This window comes from Mytilus galloprovincialis, chromosome 10 (assembly GCF_965363235.1).
Source record: "Mytilus galloprovincialis chromosome 10, xbMytGall1.hap1.1, whole genome shotgun sequence".
In the NCBI taxonomy this organism is placed as follows: Eukaryota; Metazoa; Mollusca; class Bivalvia; order Mytilida; family Mytilidae; genus Mytilus; species Mytilus galloprovincialis.
In genome coordinates, this window is record NC_134847.1 from 10,395,379 (window position 1) to 10,418,053 (window position 22,675).

The window sequence follows — 22,675 nt, forward strand, 5'->3', positions numbered from 1 at the left end:
TTTTGGTTTTCTGTTATTATATTATCATATTTAAATTAGAATCGTAGGATGTAAAATAAACAGGAATAATATACGTTTTAATACACTGAATACGTAAAAGAGGGACGAAAGATACCAAAGGGACAGTCAAACTCATAAATCTAAAACAAACTGACAACGACATGGCTAAAAATGACGTAATGTTTATAACATTTCTCAAGTTCTCTTGATACAAAATATTGAAATGCGTTATGCTTATATTTCATTGAGCTGAATGATATATAAGCAAACGATGAAAAAGAACTGATTTCCTTTAACAAATCAAACTATCCTGATAATCAACTCTTTGATCAGATTCTAGTTTACAAGGGAGAAAAACTGAGACAGGACTCATACCTTGTAGGTTCAGCAGTAGTCTACAATTAAAATGCACTGCGATATATGATATGTAAGCAATAGTGAGTGACAGAACATCTTTAATACATCTGAATGTGAAATAAAATAAAAAGCGAGATGTTTTCTGACTTGTCATTAAGAGTGTTTATATAGGTTCTGCTTCATACACCAGTAAATCTATTTTTAACTGAAACGGTCATTTCGATTTAAGTAATTATTAGTGGACTGACCAGTCATCCGATAAAAAAAAAAAAAATAAAAAAAAATCAGAAATCCAAGGAAAATTCAAAACGGAAAGTCCATTAACAAATCAAAGGCTCTAACACATCAAACGAATTCCTGACTGTTAAGTTATATGTAGTACTTCAATAAATTTTGAGATTTATCCACTGCGGTCAATTTAGAAATGTTCAGACGTATTCATGATATTGCTTGCAGTCAATTGAAATTTGTACAGTCTATTGACAATATACAACAAAAAACAACAACCACTGAATTACAGGCTCGTTATTTGGGACGCACATACAACATATGATGGGGTAAAATATGTAAAAGGGCGCCACCCCCGCCCCCTTCAGCTGAAACGCTGGTTCAATGTCAAAATACAAGAACACACTATACAAAAAATAAGAGAAAACAAAGATAAGAAACATTTTCGCACCGCCGGTATTGGTTTAACGCCGTCACCTGGTGACTCCCTATGGATTCGTAGCAGAAAAATGCCGCGTGCGATAAATTCTTTATACGGTTCACTACTGACCCCCTACGGACCATAGAGGGTGAATAAAATACATAGATTCTTTTTTCGGCCTGACCCCCTATGGATTTTACTAACTATCTATAGATCTGTACGGGGTCAGTAGCCAACCATATAACTTATATTAAAAAAACGAATACCACTTAATAACAGGCTTCTGACTTGGGAAAGAATAATATCGACTGTGGCGGGGTTTAATCTAATTGCGAGCGACCAACCCTCTACTTATCTGGTACAGTGATGCAACGGCGAAAGACAAGAACAAACTTTACAAAACAATAAACGAAATACAAAGATTAGAAACAGCAACAGACGAAAAAAAAAACAACAACAGGCTCCTGATTTCGGACAGGCTCGTTTAGAATGTAGGGGGGTTAAACATGTTGGCGAGCGCCCATTCTTTTCCTAACCTTAGACAAGACTGTTGAGTTTTATCAGGCAATATAAAGTTTTGATACAGGTTCAAAATTTATTGATTATAATTGAAGATTTTTGGGTATATCCTTAAAATTTTTCAGAATCTACAACTAATCAAAACAGCTGGTTGATTAAATCTCATTAAAATTTATCAAGACAGAAGCATACAGTTAGAAAAAGAAAAATCTTATCCGGAGTTTATTTCCGGTTTGATAGGTATCATGCTGGTCGATCTTTTGATCACTTAGAGTGTGTTTTATCTATACTTTCTTTTGGTTTTATCTATACTTTCTTACTACTGTAACAGTTTGTTTCAAAAAGAGAGTACAATAATCCAATATTATTAACCGTATTGATTTTAAAGCACCTGATGCGAATTTCGACAAAAATATGTCTATTCAGTGATGCTTGAGGGCTAACATATTTGAAAATCTAAATTTTACAGCACTGGGTCTATACCTCTTCTGGTGGACTATCAGTCCCCGAGGGTATCATCAGCTCAGTAGTCAGTTGGCTTTCAAATATTTGGTTTTGACCGTTACTTATGAAGGAAAATCTAGAAAAGCGCTTCGGACGCATGAAATTTATAAAACTTTTTTTTCCATTTTTTTTACTGCCTTGTCCGGCTCTGTCGAAATCAGGTGCAATAAAATCAATACGGTTAATAAAAAGTAAAATCACAAAAATACTGAACTCCGAAGAAAATTCAAAAAGGAAAGTCCCTAATCAAATGGCAATATAAATTCAATAAAATCAAACACATCGAACGAATGGATAACAACTGTCATATTCCTGACTTGGTACAGGAATTTTCTTATGTCGAAAATGGTGGATCAAACCTGGTTTTAAAGCTAGCTAAACCTCTCACTTGTATAACAGTCGCATCAAATTCCATTATATTGACTACGATGTTTGAACAAAACAAACACAATAAGGTAAAAATAATATTGGATTATTGTACTCTCTTTTTGAAACAAACGGTAGTAAGAAGGTATAGATGAAACCAAATGTATCGTAACAAACTTGGCTTTATGGAGTTTAAGACGTAACAACAGCCACCTGTATGGTAATATTGAATACAGTTTTAGTTTGCTTTTGTTTTTTCGTCTTTCAAATCGATACGTAATAATGCAAAGGTTTTTCTAAACTAATTTTTATATAACTTTCTTTCTTTATAGATTTTCTTGTATCTCTGGCAAAAGATGTATGATATGGTTTAATGTGTGCCTTACCTAATCAGTAATAAGTAAAACAAAAGATATTTTTTTGCCAAATTATCCATATTCATTGTATCAAAAAGGGTTACTGAGTACCAAGAAGTCACTAACCTTTGTTCAGGTGTTTTTCCCTAACCACAAATCTAAATGATTCATAAAAAAAAACAATCAGTGGAAAAATCGCAATAAGTAATGTCACATACTCATATTAAACCATGTAAATGGCTATATGACCAAAATGACCCTAAAAATAATAACCGATTCCAAATTCAGAAGTTATCATAAAAATAATGCATATCAATACCCCTTTAATGACAGTTACTATGTCAATTGATCCTGCTTTGAAACTATAACTGCCCTTGAACTTTTACTAGATAATATTTTTGTTCGCTACAGAGATTCTGTATATTGTCAAGTTATCGGAATTCCTATGGAGACTACCTGTGCACCACTCATTGCGGTCATGTTTCTGTATTGTAATGAGTTACAATTTATGACTAAAATAAGCAAAGACACATCGAAACAACATCTGATACAAAAATTTAAGAACACTTTTAGATATTTGGATGATATATTGGCTCTCAATAATGACGACTTCAGTATTTACAATAAAGAGATATATCCTGAACTTACTTAAAATAAAGCTAATACTAACAATGAACACTGCCCTTTTCTGGATCTTGATATCTATATCTTTAAAGGGAAATTTAATACCAGTTTTATGATAAAAGAGATTATTTTTCATATCCTATTGTTAATTATCCATTTGTAGATGGTAACGTGCTATTGTCACAATCTTATTGTGTTTATGTATCTCAACTTGTTCGATTCGCTCGTATATGTTACAACGTATTTGATTTTAACGAAAGAATTCACTGTATTGCTGAACAAATATTACACAAGGATTTTTGATATCACAAACTAGTCAAAACATTTACTAAATTTTATCATTGGTACAAGGATATCATTCGTAAATATAAATCAACATGCAGACACATTATACGTTTAGGTATTTCACATCCAATTTTTACGGTCATATTCTATACAAAACACAGAAATGTCGACATTCACCTCAAAAGCTAACAAAACCTTTAAACATACTTATTCAGAAGGGATAAAGTTATGATACTGTTGTCAGATCATTAAAGATGGGATATTTTGGCATTAATACTGATTCACTCCTACGGTCTTTGCATCGGAAATAACAACATTTATTCTAAAACCAGTTTTTGGCGTGACACGGGATGTTCTTCTCGTATATTTTATAATGATATGATACTAAACCCCTAACGGGAGGGAATGTGCTTGATTTTCATATGATGAAGACATTATCTTTCAATCAGTTTAATCGAGGTCTGGAGCTGGCATGTCTCGCCTGTCTAGTAACTGCTAGTAGTCTCCTGTTAATTTATGTATCATTGTTATTTTGCTTAGTTTCTTAAGTTACCTATTCTGACATCGGACTCGGACTTCTTTTAAACTGAAGTCTACTGTGCGTATTACTGTGTGTTTGTTTAATCTACATTGGCTGGAATAGGGGGAGGGTTGAGATCTCACAAAACATGTTTAACTCCGCCGCATTTTTACGCCTGTCCCAAGTCAGTAGCCTCTGGCCTTTGTTAGTCTTGTATGTCTTTTAATTTAAGTTCATTTATATGTTTTGGAGTTTGGTGTGACGTCATTTTCATTGAACTAGTACACATTTTGTTTAGGGGCCAGCTGAAGCCCGCCTTCGGGTGCGGGATTTTCTCGCTGTGTTGAAGAACCATTGGCGGCCGTCGACTGTTTTCTGCTGTTTAGTCGGGTTGTTGTCTCTTTGACAAATTCCCCATTTCCATTCTCAATTTTACAGTAAAAGGATAGTGTAGGTTCTAGATACACACAAACATTTTGTATGTTTTAAAACATTTATCTTATTTCAAATGTGCATTAATTCATTATTTAGATATTTAGATGAAGTGAGTGAGTATGGAAATATATCAATATCAATATAAACTAACATTAAAATAACAGTAGTAAAGTAAGCGTTACAATTTAAAGCTTCGAAGTACAATGGCTTCATTGAAATGATATGCAAGACGTAAACTACAATATTACATTCTTTGGTTATGTTGCAAAATCTAAAATAGAAAAAAGAAATACCGTGGTTTAATGTATTGCTTTTATAACGACTACTGGATGCCTATGTCTTACAATTTGTTTCGAATATTTATCGTCCATCTGAAAATATTGTACCATATTAAACCATTATGAAAACCATAGTAAAAGTTGAAAAAAAAATCTTTTCGTTGGAAATAACGTCTGACCCATATCTTTTGTTGTTCTATTATAAAACGGATTTTTATAGTTTGTTCTTATGTTATACTGCTACGCTACTGTCCTAGTTTAGGGCGTTTGGCATCAACAAACTGGATTAATCTTGCCACATTCTGTATGTGCCTGTCCCAAGTCAGGAGCCTGTAAAAAGTAAAACAAAAAAAAATACCGAACTCCATGGAAAATTCAAAACGGAAAGTCCCTTTACAATTGGCAAAATCAAAAGCTCAAAACTTATCAACGAATAGCTAAACGTCTCACTTGTATGACAGTTGCATAAAGTTCCATTATATTGACAAGAATGTGTGAACAAAACAAACAGACATAAAAGGTAACAATGTCAACAATAGGGGTATAGCAGTCAACATGGTGTTATAATCTCAATCACATAATTCAGTGGTTGTCGTTGTTGCTGTATATCGTGTTTTCGTTCATTGCTTTGTACATAAATCAGGCCGTGAGTCTTTTCGTTTAATTTTTTTACATTTGTCATTTTGTGGCATTTTATAGCTGACTTTGCGGTATAGGATTTGTTCATTATTGAAACCCGTATTGTGACCTATAGTTGACTTCTATGTCATTTAGTCTCTGGTGGAGAGTGGTCTCATTGGCAATCATATCACATCTTCTTATGTTTATATAAAAGACAGTGTTTAAAATTAGAAAGGTATTATCTGTGGATATTTAAGGAAAGGGAACGCAAGGGTCACATGAGTATATAAGAATTTTAGTCACTTGAACTTCTTCAGTATCGAAAGAAGGCCTATTAAGGGGAGAGTGTGTTTGATTTTTCTTTACACAGCTACGTCATATCATAATGCGACAATTCCTTAAATTCATTATCTAGCGTTCAGACAGTGCTTAGCAACTTTCTCATTTTTTAAGTTATCCCTTTCGGATCAATGTTGTCATTATTTTAATTTTAATAACTAAACTCGCCTAATGTATTTGTAACCCATCTCTAGCTAACGGGTCAAACTAAAAGTCACATGAATACGGATTGAATGAGGTCGAATTATTTAATTGCAAGTGAATAATTCATCAGAGATGTTTTTTGGCTTATTTTGACAAAATTGAACCAAACTGGCTGCTAAAAGCGAGTTATTGTTTAATGATTTTTTCACTAGTTCGCTTATTAATGATTGAATAATTTTTTTTTTTATATCTCGTAGCTAATGCCCCTTAAATATGCATGTTATGTTGAAAAAATACAACTTTAAGGATTTCGGTTCTCTGTTTTAGAATAACCAGCATTTAAAAAGACTGTTTTAAATTGATTGTATATAAATAAAAGAAGAAAAAAATGACAGGTACGTATCTTTATTTTTGAGATATAATCAATTGAAAATTTGGCGGGAAATGATTCTATCTAGATTCTTTCGTCATTTAACATTGACGCCTTTTTATTTTTCAAAAACTATGAAAAAATAACAAGAATTTTAGAAGGTTTTCAAAAATAGCTTTTAAAACTATATGTTATAAGATTATGATACGAAAAGTATGGGTTAGCGGGCAATTTTTTTTTATTGCGCATCATGAAAAAAACTAGAAGATTCAGAGTATATATGTAAGACTTGGAGGTACAATTATTTCTGTCTTCAAGGAATAAAATATATGTATTTGGCGTGTATAGTGGGCTATATTGTATGAACTACTGCTTTTTTCTCGTACACCATTCAGCGTCACACTTCAGCGTAGCTATACACAAGTTAGCGTCACAATGTCACCATCGCACTTCAGCGTCAAACAACCGAATTTCAGCGTGACCATCGCGGTTCGGAGTGTCATTGCGGTTCACAGTTCTACAATAAATGAGAGTAGCGAACATCCTTAACATAATTATGATTACTTTATTTTTTTTATTTTGAAGAGTGCAAATTTAACATTTATAAGAAATGAATATTGAACAAAATATTAACGAATGAGCAATGAATAAAACTTACATCTAATGTTCTATCTAACGAAACCTAAACCTAATAAATGATTATAATAAAGTGCGTAAAAATAAATAAGGGACCACAAAGCCGGTAGCATGTTGTTTATTGCAATCCTGTTCTTTTGTGTCAATAGAAACATGTAAAAAAAAATTTTTTTTAATTAATTAAATATAAAAACGGTTAATTCAAATAAAGCAATGGAAAACCCTTTAATCACTGTTTGGGTTTAGTTTGTAAGTATTTGGCTTTATGTAAATAGAAAGACTCGTGTATATTCAAACTCTCTTTTATAAACCTACTAAAGACGTTATGCATACAATATACCGTAATAATGCTATGCCGTTACAATAAGTTCCTTAAGTTACGTTACAGTCTTTGACGTTAACAATAAAAAATTGATTAGTGTCTATGTATTGCGGCTCATTCGTAATAATTACCACATCGTGAATGGGATTTAATGTTCTTTAGATAAGAAATAGTTGACATCTGAACTCGACCTAATTGTATTTTGTGAACATATTTTCAGATGTTGATTGGATGTTGTATTGACAAATTATAAATATATTGGCATAATAAATATTAAAAGAATCAACTAAGATACACACTTATAATTTATCATCAAAGACTTCGGTTTTCTAACACTCACCAGTGGTCCTCGAATCAATAAAGTTCGTTAAATTGTCTGAAAACATTAAATATCTCGAAACTTCTATCCTTTTATTGGTAATTAAATGTTGTTTATAGTAACACCTTTATCGGCATCAAGTTAACTATGCAGTGTTAGTTTCATTACACACAATAATGAACATTCAACATAATTTTGTCCCTGAAAATTAATTACTAGCCAGTTTGTTTTTCAAAAGTGTGTTTAACAAAATTTTTTACATTAAAATAATTCTAGTTTATTAGCAATTTGTATGTAAAAGATAAAGTTTCATTTGATGCATATATTGTCTCCAGTTTTCAATAAAAAGGATATAAACATTTATAGAGTGTGTGAAATCATGGCGACAGTAGTTAACCAATGTTTAAATACCGTAAGAGACAAATCGAGGGAAAAAAACAAAAACTTAAGAAAATCGCGGGAACTCAAAGTGTAGTGTGATCTCGTTCATTTGAGTCAATATAGACATGATAGAGGAAAAGATCAAAATAAAGCAGAGCTGTACTTTCGGTAGACGAGTATCCTTAATGTCAAGTTCACTAGAATATATGAGTTGTAAACATTCATTGAAATTTGGGTTATTTAGTGAAAGAGCATCATCACTATAACTGAAATTGAAATTAAAGAACTTTGCATGAAGCTTTTTCTTTTTATCTTTGAAAATGATGTGTATAAATTCTGCTTCATATGAACACAAAAACAAGTCGGTCAGTATTGGTGCAAAATTAGTATCCATTGCAATAACGACTGTCTGCTGAAATATCAATCCATTAAAAACAACATGAAAGGACACTATCAATTTCCATACATATCGCTCTTCGCATTAAATTTACCAGTATATATAAAGAAAACACTACATTTTTCACATTATCTTATAGAATGTAATTTTGTATTGTATTTTCAATAAAAAAAAATGATATGTTACGTTTATCAAAAATTGAAAGCAGCACGTTGAATAATTTCATGCGTTCGAAGCGCTTTTCTGGATCTACCTTTATAAGGAACGTTCAAGCCGAATATTTGAAAGCCGAAACTGTATAAGAACCGAAACAGTTGAAGACCTATATATGACAAAAAAAAAATACCTAGAAAATAGCCAAATCCATCGAAGGTCAACTTTGTCTGAGAGAGTTGAAACCTAAGTTTCTTTATAATTTCAAAATTTATAAACGGACATTATAGAATTAACACATAGTTGCTGATTCTGATTATGGTTGTCAATTTAAGCAGATAAAATGTCATGTCCATTGCTTAGCTACATGTATTGGATGCGGGAGAGAGTCATGTGATGGGTGTTTCGGGGTAAAGTGCAAATGTCGCCGTTGTCGCCATTATCAAACTGTAGTGATATGAACAATGTAGAAATACATCTTCTATACTTGAAGGTTTTGTATATAATTTGTTTTTTCACACGTTTGTTTTGTATATTTAAACATGCATTTTTAATTAAAATTCAAATTACAAGTGAAAGATGTTTTCCTCGTATGCTCGTGGGACACATGTGTTCTTGAATATAACAGCTACTATAGTAGTATTCAAAATGCATAAGTCCCGTATGCTTAATTGAACATTTGTCACTTAAAATAAGATAATTTAACGATTTTTTTTTCATAAACAAAAAATACATAAGTTATATTTAAAGGATATTCAAAAGAAAAAGGCAAAATACAGTCAGATTCTTGAACATGTAGCATATTCTCGTAATCGTCCAATATCTAAATTTGTAATTCGCTATTTTTGTCTGTATGTTGTGTCCGACTAAGGAACAAAATGATCGTAGCGATGGCATATAACAACTGAATTAAATCGGTTGAATATTTGTTAAATTTGTTGTACTTTCACGACAATAATTGATAATAATATTGAAAAAGTAGGTGTACACTAGTTTGATTCGTTAACTCGGCAGAAAAAAAAACCACACATAGACACATCGGATATATCTTACAATTTTATAAGATATTTAAATGTATTTCACGTGAGTCACTGTTAGTGTTTATAATGCATGGACAATGCATGTGAAAAAAGTCCCACCTAATCGACATTTTCCCGATATCTGTGTAACTAATTTACTGTTATATTTAACATTTTTCCACCTTTACTTTTTTGCAATGTCAATCTTTTAAATAATGGAACCGATTAGTCATAGGTGTGAAAGCGTTGAATCCTGATAAACAGTTAAGATACATGTATGACGTCAAGTGTCAAGTTATTATTTCGAATCTGATAACTTCATATAATGACGGTCAATATACTGTAGACCATTTTCATGTTAGCATCATTTGCCAAGAAATAATGAACATTTTTAAAAAACATTAGTTTCAGCAATGCATAAACATTATGTTAAATTAAAGAAAAAAACATATATGCAAAAGTTTAACCTTGAGAAAGTATTTTAAACTGAACAGACTAGAAATAAGCAAATTTCCGTCGTTTTTTGTTTTCAATTTGACGTTTCAAACCCAAGTTCCTCTTTCCCAATTTCGGAAGGAAATCAACTGAAATATTTTCTATTAACGACACAATCATAGAAAAATAGTAATTAAGTTCGGATTTAAAAGAAGCTAATGTATTGATCACATAAGAAAACAGCAGAGTCTCTAATATAAACTACACGTGTATTTAATTCTTCCTACCGTTTGTCTGAATTCATGTATTAGAGATGCGAAATAAGCCAAACTCATAAATCTATAATAAACTGACAACACCAATGCTTGAAAAGAAAAAAGCAAATAGACAAACAACAGTATACAAAACACAACATAGAAAACTAAAGAATGAGCTATACTAACCCCACCAAAAACTGGTCTACATGTTCGTTTCGCCATAACTTTATCTTACAAGATTTTTATTTGGACATACACAAGATCTTACCATTTGCTTAAGTTTATAAGATAGGTTCAATGGTTTATAAATAATACCTCTTAAAAATGAAAAAAAAAAAATAAAAATGTTTAAAATAGTTATTCTTCAACCTTAATATAAGTTGATCGGTCAAATTAGTTAACATTTTGTTCAATCTAATATTTAATTAGCCTTTTAGTGAAAACAATACTGAAATGACGTGTTCATCCTTGACCGACTTCATGTAAAGTGTTTTTACTATTGAAATTACGCAATATAGATGACAATCAATCTAAAAATAAAGTTTCTATAGTGCACTTATAGTTCCAGATATCAACAAGCTATTTTTAACAACTGAAAGAGTCTTTCAAATTTTGGTAAACATTGTAACGGGATCTTTCTTGAATGCATATACTAATTTATATTGAGCTTGACGCCTTGTCAACATCAAGGTAAATCAAATACTTTAATATTTGTTCTAAGAATGATTTTTTTCTTATTCTATCTAACATTCTTTGACAGACCTAATGAGAAAATTTAGAACTTTGTTAAACCAACAGTAGCTGGAAAAAATTGATATGACTAATTTGACGTAAAAACACGTGAGTTTGCTTACATTCAAGGGGAACACATACAAATTTATAAATGAAATAAAGTTCTCATTTAAATAACACGTTTACAGCAGTTTTCCGATTTTTGTAAATATTTCAAAATATTTTCTATCAAGCAAAAACGTTATTATTGAAAAATCGTTTATATCATTACTGTAAGAATTCATTAGACATGTTAGAGAGGTATCCATTGGCAATGATAAAATAATCATTTCAATAATATTTACCCTGATAATTCAATTGTTTTGGGTTCCCCTGAACACCTGGAACATTTTGTAATATCTTCATGTCCTATAAACATGATAAATGAAAATAACACTTAATAATTTCCATGCGCTGAAACGGTCTTCTGAAAAAAAAAAGAAAAAGGTAATATTGGTGATAAAGTCAAATTGATCTATTCATTAGTTCATAACACATCGCGGTACTGACAAATCCGTTATTTGCCACAAAGCCTCTGATTTTATATAAGTTAAAGAAAATAAAAATTTTTGAGAACTATGGTTAAAAGTATAATCTTGATATGATCATATCTTATCTGATTAAGAACTTTTAATTGTGTTTTTAAATTGTATACAATACATTTTGGTGTATAAATATGGTAAACCAATAATAAAATTGAGAATGGAAATGGGGAATGTGCCAAATAGACAACAACCCGACCATAGGAAAAAAAAACAGCAGCAGAAGGTCACCAACAGGTCTTCAATGTAGCGAGAAATTCCCGCACCCGGAGGCGTCCTTCAGCTGGCCCCTAAACAAATATATACTAGTTCAGTGATAATGAACGCCATACTAGTTTTCAAATTATACACAAGAAACTAAAATTAAAATAATACAAGACTAACAAAGGCCAGATGCTCCTGACTTGGGACAGGCGCAAAAATGCGGCGGGGTTAAACATGTTTGTGAGATCTCAACCCTCCCCCTATACCTCTAGCCAATGTAGAAAAGTAAACGCATAACAATACGTACATTACAATTCAGTCCAAGAGATGTCCGAGTCTGATGTCAGAAGATGTAACCAAAGAAAATAAACATAATGACAATAATACATAAATAACAACAGACTACTAGCAGTTAATCGACATGCCAGCTCCAGACTTCAATTAAACTGACTGAAAGATTATGATTTCATCATATGAACATCAGGCACAATCCTTCCCGTTAGGGGTTTAGTATCATACCATCATAACATATATGAGAAGAACATAACCCGTGTCATGCCAACAACTGGTTTTTGAATAAATGTGTTTAGTTCCGATGCAAAGACCCTATAAGTGAATCAATATTAACGCCAAAATATGCAATTTTTAATGACCTGACAACAGTATCGTAACAATATCCCTTCTTGATAAGTCTATTCAAAGGTTTTATTAATTTTTGAGGTGAATACTGACACCTTTGTGCTTTATAAAGAATATTTCCATAAAAAATTGGATGTGAAATACCTGAACGTATAAGAAGTCTGCATGTTGAGCTATATTTACGAATGATGTCCTTATACCGATGATACAATTTAGTAAATGTTTTGACTAGTTTGTGATATCGAAAACCCTGGTGTAATAATTTTTCAGTAATACATAAATTTCTCTCGTCAAAATCTAAAACATTGTTACATACACGAGCGAATCGTACAAGTTGAGATATATAAACACCGTAAGATGGTGACAAGGGAACGTCACCATCTAAAAACGGATAATTAACGATAGGAAATGAAAAATCATCTCTTTTATCATAAATTTTAGTATTCAGCTTTCCGTTAGTGATATAGATATCAAGATCGAGGAAAGGACAGTGGTCATTGTTAGTATTAGCTTTATTTAAAGTAAGTTCAGCAGGATAAATATCTTTAATATACATACTGAAGTCGTCATTATTGAGAGCCAAAATATCATCCAAATATCTAAAAGTATTATTAAATTTGTTTATCAGATGTTCTTTCGATGGGTCTTTGCTTATTTTTGTCATAAATTGTAACTCATAGCAATACAAAAATAGGTCCGCAATAAGTGGTGCACAGTTAGTCCCCATTGGAATTCCGATAATCTGACGATATACGGAATTCCCAAAGCGAACAAAAATGTTATCTAGTAAAAATTCAAGTGCATATATAGTATCAAAGCATGCCCAATTGACATAGTTTTTTTGTTTATTGCTACTAAAAAATGACCTAAAAGAGTTTGAACATATATATTCACATTCTGACTTTTTAAATGCCCATTTAATAAGGTGTGTGAATTTTTTCTTAATGAGAATGTGAGGCAATGTGGTATACAGGGTAGAATGTCGACTTTTCAGATGTTATTTTTTCACACAGATAAGATCGGAAAGTCATACATTAAGTACCCATTTTATACAAATAATTCATTTCAATTTGATATCAGAGACAAGGTAGAAATTAAATTCTCCGTTTCAGAGAATCGAGACAATAACCGATCAGTTTGGTCATTGGTAGTCAATCATGTTCGTTCGTTTTATTTAAATCCTTTTGTTTTATTCCATATTATTAACGTGGTACAGTTTTCCCTCTTTAGAAAATGCCTGGCATAACAATACAGATAAGTCACATTACAAAATTGTTCATAATCAGGTTTGTTCAGTACGTTCTTTATGTAGAAAACAGTTATCCTACTCTTGACGAATGATGCTTGATGAGTTTTTTTTGTGCTATATGGGTGTTACTCCTTCTACACATGATGTGTACAAATGTATTAAAGATACCCTACCCAAACCCCTTACCAGGTGTGTGTGATTGTGTAATTAGGTTTTATGGTCATTGGGTTAGTTTAAATCTGAAAAAAAAATTACGTCCAATTTTTTTAAGGTTTTTTCGAGAACACAAAATATTTAGAAAGAAATGAATTAGTTCTCTACCATTTCATGTTCCAATATCATACATCATGGCTATACTTTGTAAACATTATATTACTAAGTTACTCATTATTGTATTGATTGTTTGGTTACGCTGTAATTTGCAAGTAAATACAAAATGAATGCATATATCTTTTTTAATTTAAAGTTTAGACTTTCATTATGATAACTTGCAAGTCATAATCTTCGTATTGTCTTAATAGTCCGGCCGATCGGTGAAAAAATTGCTCAAATAATGAGGAAAGCACCAATTTTTGCATGATGGTATATTTTTGTGTACTGACTAGTATTAGCTATGGACCCACCGTCAAAATTCAATATGGCGGCTTATTTCAAGATGGCTGCCGTACGTTCTAAAATATTTTCCAGTATTGTACAAACCACAGTGGATTTGATGCTGAAAGCCCAAACATCAATCTTGATCTATCTTTGAAATACAAAATGGCGGCAATTTCAAAATGGCCGCCTTGAAAAATATGCAAATATTCATTATTGAGAGTTGACCTGAATATAAGCATTGTATTGATGTATAGTGTCATTTAATTTTTTATTTTGCTTGGCTTGTCCTTTCATACACAAAGTAGTAGCTTTCATCAAAAGCTGCAGTAGTAGCTTTCACTAAAAGCTGCACTATTTGTTGTCTTGGGTCACACATAAAAGCTGTGATTTGGGATTTATCTGCCTTAAGATATTATTCAGTGCCTATCTTATTTCTTGGGTCGCAATCTTATACTGTGAATTGAGAATCATTTAAACACATATCAGTGAAATGGCAGGAATGGAGGACATCAAGGACAAGAACTTTGAAATGGTAGAAACTGAATCACTTGGGGAAATGGAAAAACCAACAGCTGAAGACGCTTTAACAGCAGACAGCTCAGAAATGACTATTAAACAATTTTACCAAGAATTTTTAGCAGATAGAAAATCTAATGCTCAAAGAACAGCTGAGATTTTCCGCAAAATAAAACAGAGCGAAGCGCGAATTGATAAAATATGTGTTGGTCTCATTACGATTCAAGCTGAACAGAAAGAGGCAAAGAATATTAGTAACGAACAGATGGGAGCAATATCTCAGCAACTTCAGCAGTCTGAAGACAGGATAGACCACAAGGCTTGTGGTAATTGCTTGTCGGAATTGATGGTCAGACCAATTAGATATTCAATGTTGTGGTGAGACGAATTGACAAGCTGATAACAACTGAGGAAGGAGACACAGTTCAATTTAAAAGTGTATTGGAACAGCAGGGTACCTTCCAACAACTGGCATCTGTTGTAAATGAATTAGTGGACAATCGAAACAAAGAAGATAAAATTCCTGCAATGGACACATCATCTAAACCTTAGCCAGTACAACACAAGTTTGCCAAAAGTACACAACAAAATCCATGCCTTGGGTCTTTCCCCAATTGTAGTTCGCATGAACCATCAACCACGCCAACTCTGTTGAAGGTGTCTTCACCTTAAGTCAAAAGTCCTATGTCAGGGCCCTTGGCCCTCCATGAGACAGTTCAAACTATTCAACGATAATCTCCATATAAGAACATACTGTAAACCTCTAGTACTAATCAAGGATACCAGCAAAAGGCTTATGTGTCCTCTTACGCACATTTACCATCTACTATGAGCCAATAATATTTGGTTTAGAGCAGCACACCCTTACAAAAATAATTGACTGCAAGTGGATCCTATCAAGTTTCTCCAATGCTGAATGCAGTGCCTACTTACAGTATCATCCCCGTCGAGTCAATGGCAAATCCCACATTTATCACTCAAATTGTGACAACCTCGTCAGCTCCTTGAGTTCTAACAGGCTTCCCATAACAACAAGCTGACTACACTGACCGATCCAGGAAAGAGCAGAGGAAACCTACAGAGTGTGGCAACAGGTCTTCTTCAGACTCCTCATTGTTGAGAGAATATACCCGATAGCAAGAAAATCTGCAAGGGACAAGAGCCGAAGCCCACAGCTCCCAAAAATGCAAAAACTCGATTGAAGAGGATCCTTGAATTGGGAGGCGTTCATTTAACAATTTGAACGAACTGCCGGCTGATGACAATGGGAAACAGGAAAAATGTGTGTAGGCCCCAGATTACCAGGCCCAAGTTGGCCCTGAGTATGCTCGCAAGGTAAACACAAATGATGATTCCAAGGCCATAAAAAAAAAAAAACCAATTGGAGCAGCGCTTCAGCAAGAAAGACGATCAAACCATATTGGAACCGAAGCATTCCACCGAGGATGTAAAGACAAAGATTCTTCATGGCATGTAAAAAGTAAGATCACAAAAATACTGAACTCGGAGGAAAATCAAATCGAAAAGTCCATAATCTTGACAAAATCAAATGACAAAACACATAAAAAAAGAACAACTATCATATACCTGACTTGGTACAGGCATTTTCAAATGTAGAAAATGGTGAATTAATCCTTGTATCGTAGCGCTAAACCTCTCATTTTGTACGACAGTCTAATCAAATTCCGTTACATTTACAATGATGCGTGAACTAAACAGACATAATAAATAAAATAGTCAACATACGGGTACAGCAGTAATCATAATAGAGAGTAACCTAGAAACATTCAACAAGGCGTTAAAACAATTGAAAACCTCAATAGCAAACCAGATTTCGATATATGAATCTAAAAGTGCCAATTATGACCATCTTTGCTGATGGCGCAGTATCACCGACCGATAAATATGAGCAGTCCTTTGGATAATGAGATGCATAACCTCACACCAATTGTCACAAAACTAGTTGATGTTATGCTTTCAACTAATCAGCAAAACCGTGAATTGGCCGATCAATATAACCTCGGCTCTTCTAATCTGATAATCATGGAAGATCACCTGATCACTATGCACGTGGAAGATTTCCTGAGCAATACAATCGCGGTAGATCGCCAGATAGAAAACACCCAAGCTTAATGCCTATCGATCATCAACACAAAACCTCACTTAGCTAGAGATCATATAGTCCATAAAGACAACGGTTAGCATCTCCATCGACAAACTACAGAAATCCCGGTTATTTCAGACAACGGTCACCTTCACCAGGATACGGAGCAAATCAAAGCGCAACCCAACAATGGAATTTTACACAGCAAAGGGTCGGGCCAGCAGGCCAACTCACGATTCCAAAGTCTATTGGCCATGAAACATCACCTCATCATAAAATCGAACAGAGGCACACGGCCTCGTCCAATATTGTCATTAGACGAAGTTATACTTAGGCTAGATATTTTGGACACACTTAGCGCATTGATAAACCTGAGTACTCCCACACTTACCATCAATAATAAAGTGATAAATGCGGCATTTGTTAACAGTGGAAACGAGATTTCAACTCAGCAAGTTTGCATAAAACAAACCATCACAGTTCCGCCAAACTCAGAAATAACTGTTACCATTAAAACTAATAAAATGCTGACCAGGAGTGCATTTGAGGACCATGCTCGCTGAATAGTTGCGAATTGGTTTCGCACGTAGTTGGAAAAGGAAATAGTTGCCCCTTAACCATTTTAAATGATGGCAATCGTCTAATTCGCCTGAAGAAAGGTACACCTATTGATTACATAGAATAATTGGACGATGTAGTGGGTACGGCAGATGAAAACGCGATAAGTGACGTAAGACGTGGCATTGAAGAGATCCGAGACAAGGTGCCCTCTGCACTGCCTGAAAGTCCAGATGAGTTACCTGCTATTCCACCACATTTAACCGACCTATAGAAATAACCAAATTATTTTTTTTATATTTTAAAATTAATTGATTACAAATTCAAGAACATGAAGTCCATTTTTAAAGAATCATCACTTTAATTTCCTAAAATATATAGAATACCTTAGGGACAGTCTTGATATTTATACCGTTTTTCCGCCATCTTGAAAATGGCAGCCATATTGGATTTTTCAGAGTGGGTCCATAGCTGAAATCAAAGGGTATATAACCAAGAACTACTATGCAAAGTTTCATGCTTTCCTCATCAAGTGAGCAATTTTGTTCTATATCTGCACCAATCGGCCGGACTATAATCTTTTACAATATCTATTTTTAAGTCAACTGCAATTTTTTTCTCAACCTTTTAATCAATTTTAAAGACGCAAAATAAATTATCGATAACCGAAATACTTTAATATGCTTCTTAAGTAGATAAAGTGCAAGGTCATTCCTATGTATAGAGTGATATGTATACTTTAAAAATTAAACAGTTTAACTATACTGTCGGTCTGTATCTAATATTAGAATATGATTGTCAATATGATTGTACAAATAATACAATGTACAAGGATTGTATTATTGGTTGACATTTGAATTTTCATTTCTTTATCTTCTTTATCAATCTTAACCAGAAATGAAATGAAAAGTAAACTAACAAAAATACCAAACTCCGGGGAAAAGACTAAATCGAAAGTCCCGTAGCAAATGGCAAAAAAATAAAGCTCCAATACATCAAAAGAATGGATAACAACTGTCATATTCCTTACTTGGTACAGACATTTTCTGATGTAGAAAATGATTGATAAACCTGGTTTTATAACTAATGTTAGATCCAATAAACCATAATCGTTCCGCGTGCTTTTCATGTGCATGGAAACATTTTTGTCCAAGTATTATTTCTGTTGGTTAAACATTTAAAATTGGAATTTAAGTCGGCAATTGCCATTGCAAGTTGAGTATAAAAATACTGTACTTGGCGTTAATGAGTGTTGGAGGTTTAAGACTATTAAATTTATCGTAGCGATTAAAGAATAGAACAATTACACGATGAAGCTTTAGATATGTGTGAATAAAAAAGGAGAAAATTTTGATCCCAAGGAGAAAAATACGGAAAAGAAAACGAGAAATTTAGCAATATGTACAAAACTCTTACAACATATTTAAGAAATTTTCAATCGACAAAAGTGAAAACAATTCTTTTTTATCCAAAGGCTATTCCTTCGATATACAGGTGTTCCATTGTTGGTTTTAGCGTATTTTTGTGTTAGTTCGGATTTTTTGTCGGCTTTTCAATCTTTAAAAACACAAGCTTTTTGGTTTCTGTTGATTAATTAATTAGGAGCTCCACCGACGGGAACAGAAATAATCAGTATATGCTCGTAATTTCACAAGAGATGGATCCAAATTTCAGTCCTCCTTTATGGCTTGAACATTATTTATTTCTTTTTTTTAATTTTTGACTGAAGCCACAGTCCGATCTCCATATCCTATAACGCATCAAATTTGAACACTCTATATCTACTATTTTTCTAAAAATCCTTGATCCGGTAATAGTTCGTATTCAATTATTTTTAAATAAGTTTTGTATATGATCTTGTACAATGTAAAATGTTTGCATTTAACAATGATTCAAATTTCAATAAATATTGGAAAAAACCTTGTAAGATCTGTTGACTTAAGGATACGTTCTAATTTTTTTAGTGACCAAGAGGCTTTTACATTGCCATCATAACATGCGTAATCTTCTATTTACAAATCAGAAATATTTACATATTACAATAGTCAGGCTTAGATGGTACTTCAATGCAATGGTATACATTAGCTGTAAACACTCTGGTAAGGGATTCAATATAATATTAAATTCCAGACGGATGTTTATCATAAGACTTCGACCTGAGTGTACATGAGCTATTTTTAGCCTCGGAAAATTTCCAACTCCCACACAAAGTAGAAATCGTATATAAACAAGAATCGAAAAGAAAGTATTATGATATTATATATTAAAAAGGCAAGGGCTAGAAACATAAAGATTAAAGTACATTGCTGTTTCTTAGAAAATACTTGTGTGTTTTAAAATAGAATATTTTACCTACAAAGGTAAGATAAATAATTTTTAGTATTTTTCTCTTTTTTGCTTTCGTATTATATCCAACAGTGATAATAAGAAGCTTGTATAAGGTTTGTTAGAAATTATAGCAATTCAGATCAAAAAGATTTAAAAATGTTTAAAAAAGAATCTATTATGCTCAAAATCTTAAAATGTAATAGGCTTTATACAAATTATGGTTAATGAGTTTGTATAAAAAAAATTTTGTTTCATGACATAGAACCGTGCCATAGAATGTGCTTTCATTGTTTTTCGTATTCATGCACTTAAATTTCCTTTATTTGTAAATGCAAATGTTTATTTATTTTCATAAATTGTTCAAAATTTTAAGGACAGTTTTTTCTTTGAATATTTGAAATAAATAAAGAGAAATAACAATTTTACATTATAAAATACTATAATGCACCAAAGACATATTAAACGACCCCTTTTACATAGTTTGTTTATACATAGAGGACTCATATAGGCTTTCATGTGTAAACAGCTGTCTAAAGAGGAAGAAAACATAAAAGTTTTGCTACCATGCTCATAATTTTTTCCGTTTTTTTCTTATTTGGATGTCTAAAAAGCTTGCAAAGTAGACTCTTGTGTGACAAATTTCTGAATTTTAAAATTAGGCATCCAGTATTTTTAATTTCCTTGTATCTTGCAGAATTAAGAAGTTCTTCAGTTGGAATGTATGGTGAAATGAACTGCGACATATGTAAAATGGTACACTTCTTCCCGGAGCATACCAGAAAGCATGTTGTGGAAGTTCTCAAAACTGGCAAAGTTTGTAAGGAACTACTTCATTATGACAACATCTTGATGTATTTAGAAGTGAGTTGCATATCACTTCCTCTGAAAACAGCTTGCGAGGAGATGCTTCTAGAACGCGTAGAAGTGATGAATGCAATATACGCTTTACAAATTGCGGAAAAGTATGAACTTGTAATTCTCAAGAAGGAAGCCATAGAGTTTATAGCCGACCATTTCAAGAATCTGTGGGATACTGATTCTTTCGTGTACCTTCATGAACATAGCTTAGAAAAAATTTGTCAGGTCGAAAAGGTTTTTAAACATGATGATGTTTTCCGAGCTTTGGAAAAATGGCTAAATTGGAATCATGAAAATCGTTTAAAGTTTTACGGTAAACTTTTACATTTGGTCCAGAAACAGCGCTCTCCACGAAAATATTATGACACTGAAAAGACATACCATTTGTATCATGCCATGATCATCCCGTCTGTTACATCAAAGTCTGCTATAGAAGTCGCGGTCTTCAACTGCGATGGCGATCTGGTATGTCACAGGAATTTGTTTAAAAGTCATGACGTAAAGGACAGGTTTTCTGTTGCGTGTGCGCAAAAAGATGAAACCGAAGCACCTTATGTTTACATTGCATTTGAAAAACATGTGGTTCGGTACGATCCTGTTCTGTTAAAGCATGAAAACTGTCATAATCTCAATCATCAACGGTCAGAATGTTCTTTGGTAGTTCTTGGAGATTTCATTTACGCTCTTGGTGGCCACCATAATGGCAATAATGTGTTAGAAATAGAAGAACTGGACACAAAGCACCATCGAAATAAGTTCTTGATTAAAAAGTCATGGAAAACAATTGCACATCTACCGGACAACGTAAAACTTTCATTCGCCCCATGTATGACTTATTTGAATAAAATATACATTGTTGCCGAAATATTAACTAATGAAAATATAAAGTCGACCGGCCTTTTAACCTTTGACCCAAATGAAAATTCAGTCGAAATAGTGGCCATTTTTTTTAAAAACTGTTCGGACTGTAGAGCCGTTCTCTATAATTCGAAAATATTCATTGCTTCAAGCGAGGGATATTTTCTGCAATATGACATCGAGACAAAAACATTTTCTTCCTGTAAAGATTTACCTACGAAAGGAAATAATTTTGGAATGTACGCTGCAAGAAACAAGATTTACTTTGTTGGCGCGTCCGTTTCCGATAATAACATTGATAGATTTGAAAAAGATGGATATGATATTCAGACAAACAGTTGGAAACGAGAACGAAAACTACAATGTAATCTTCCAATTTATGGAAGCTGTGACATTAAAGTCCCTTCCTACACTAATTTGATCCCATTTAATGATTCAAGGTGACTATACAGCCATTTGTTAAGTTGTATTACTAATATCGTTAATTCTTTGCTTTCTATAAACTCATTTATATGTTTTAAAATTAGATTTCCAAATTGTAAATCATATGTTGAGTCGTTCCTATGCTTATAATCATTTGCCTGAAGGATGTAATTTAATTAAGCAATATTAACGAACTAATAGTACTGCATGAAAACTCAAATCAAAACATTGGATCAACAAATGTTTTTGTATGATATTTAGGTCATGTATTGGAATCGATATTTTGTAGCGTACATTTTTATAAAAAATAATGCATGTATGCGAAAATTCATTTCTTAGCTGGTTCTTTTTAAAGGTTTAAAATGTAAGTAAAATATGCAGTTTTACCTCGCAGGTCCTTTACGTTATTTTGTCATGAAAAACACAGACGTCGTAGAAAAAAAAACAGGATTTAAACACAAGTTTATCTTCTTCCTTGTTATAACAGAACTGCGTAATTTTCTTTCCAGAAACCAATCTTTCAGATAATGCGTCATAGGTTTTATCAATTCGTTGAACAAGAATCCTGACCAGTGTTATCAGTATTCGAATTCTATATATATCTACATAGTGCAATGATTTTGAACTATATTTACCGATATAAACAGGTAAAACCTGACTGGGAATGTTGAAATATGGATTAAGTTGGAAAAGTGTAAGATCACTCTTCAAATTTCAGGATCAGTTTTTCAAAGTCAAAGGT

The 22,675-nt window shown here is 32.7% G+C and overlaps 1 long non-coding RNA gene across 1 annotated transcript; it reads left to right on the forward strand.

Moving 5' to 3' along the window:
- Positions 1-10,837: 10,837 nt before the first annotated feature.
- LOC143049812 (uncharacterized) lies at positions 10,838-22,053 on the forward strand. The gene is made up of 2 exons (XR_012970322.1): positions 10,838-10,976; positions 20,489-22,053. It is a non-coding gene; the product is annotated as an uncharacterized LOC143049812 (long non-coding RNA).
- Positions 22,054-22,675: the final 622 nt, after the last annotated feature.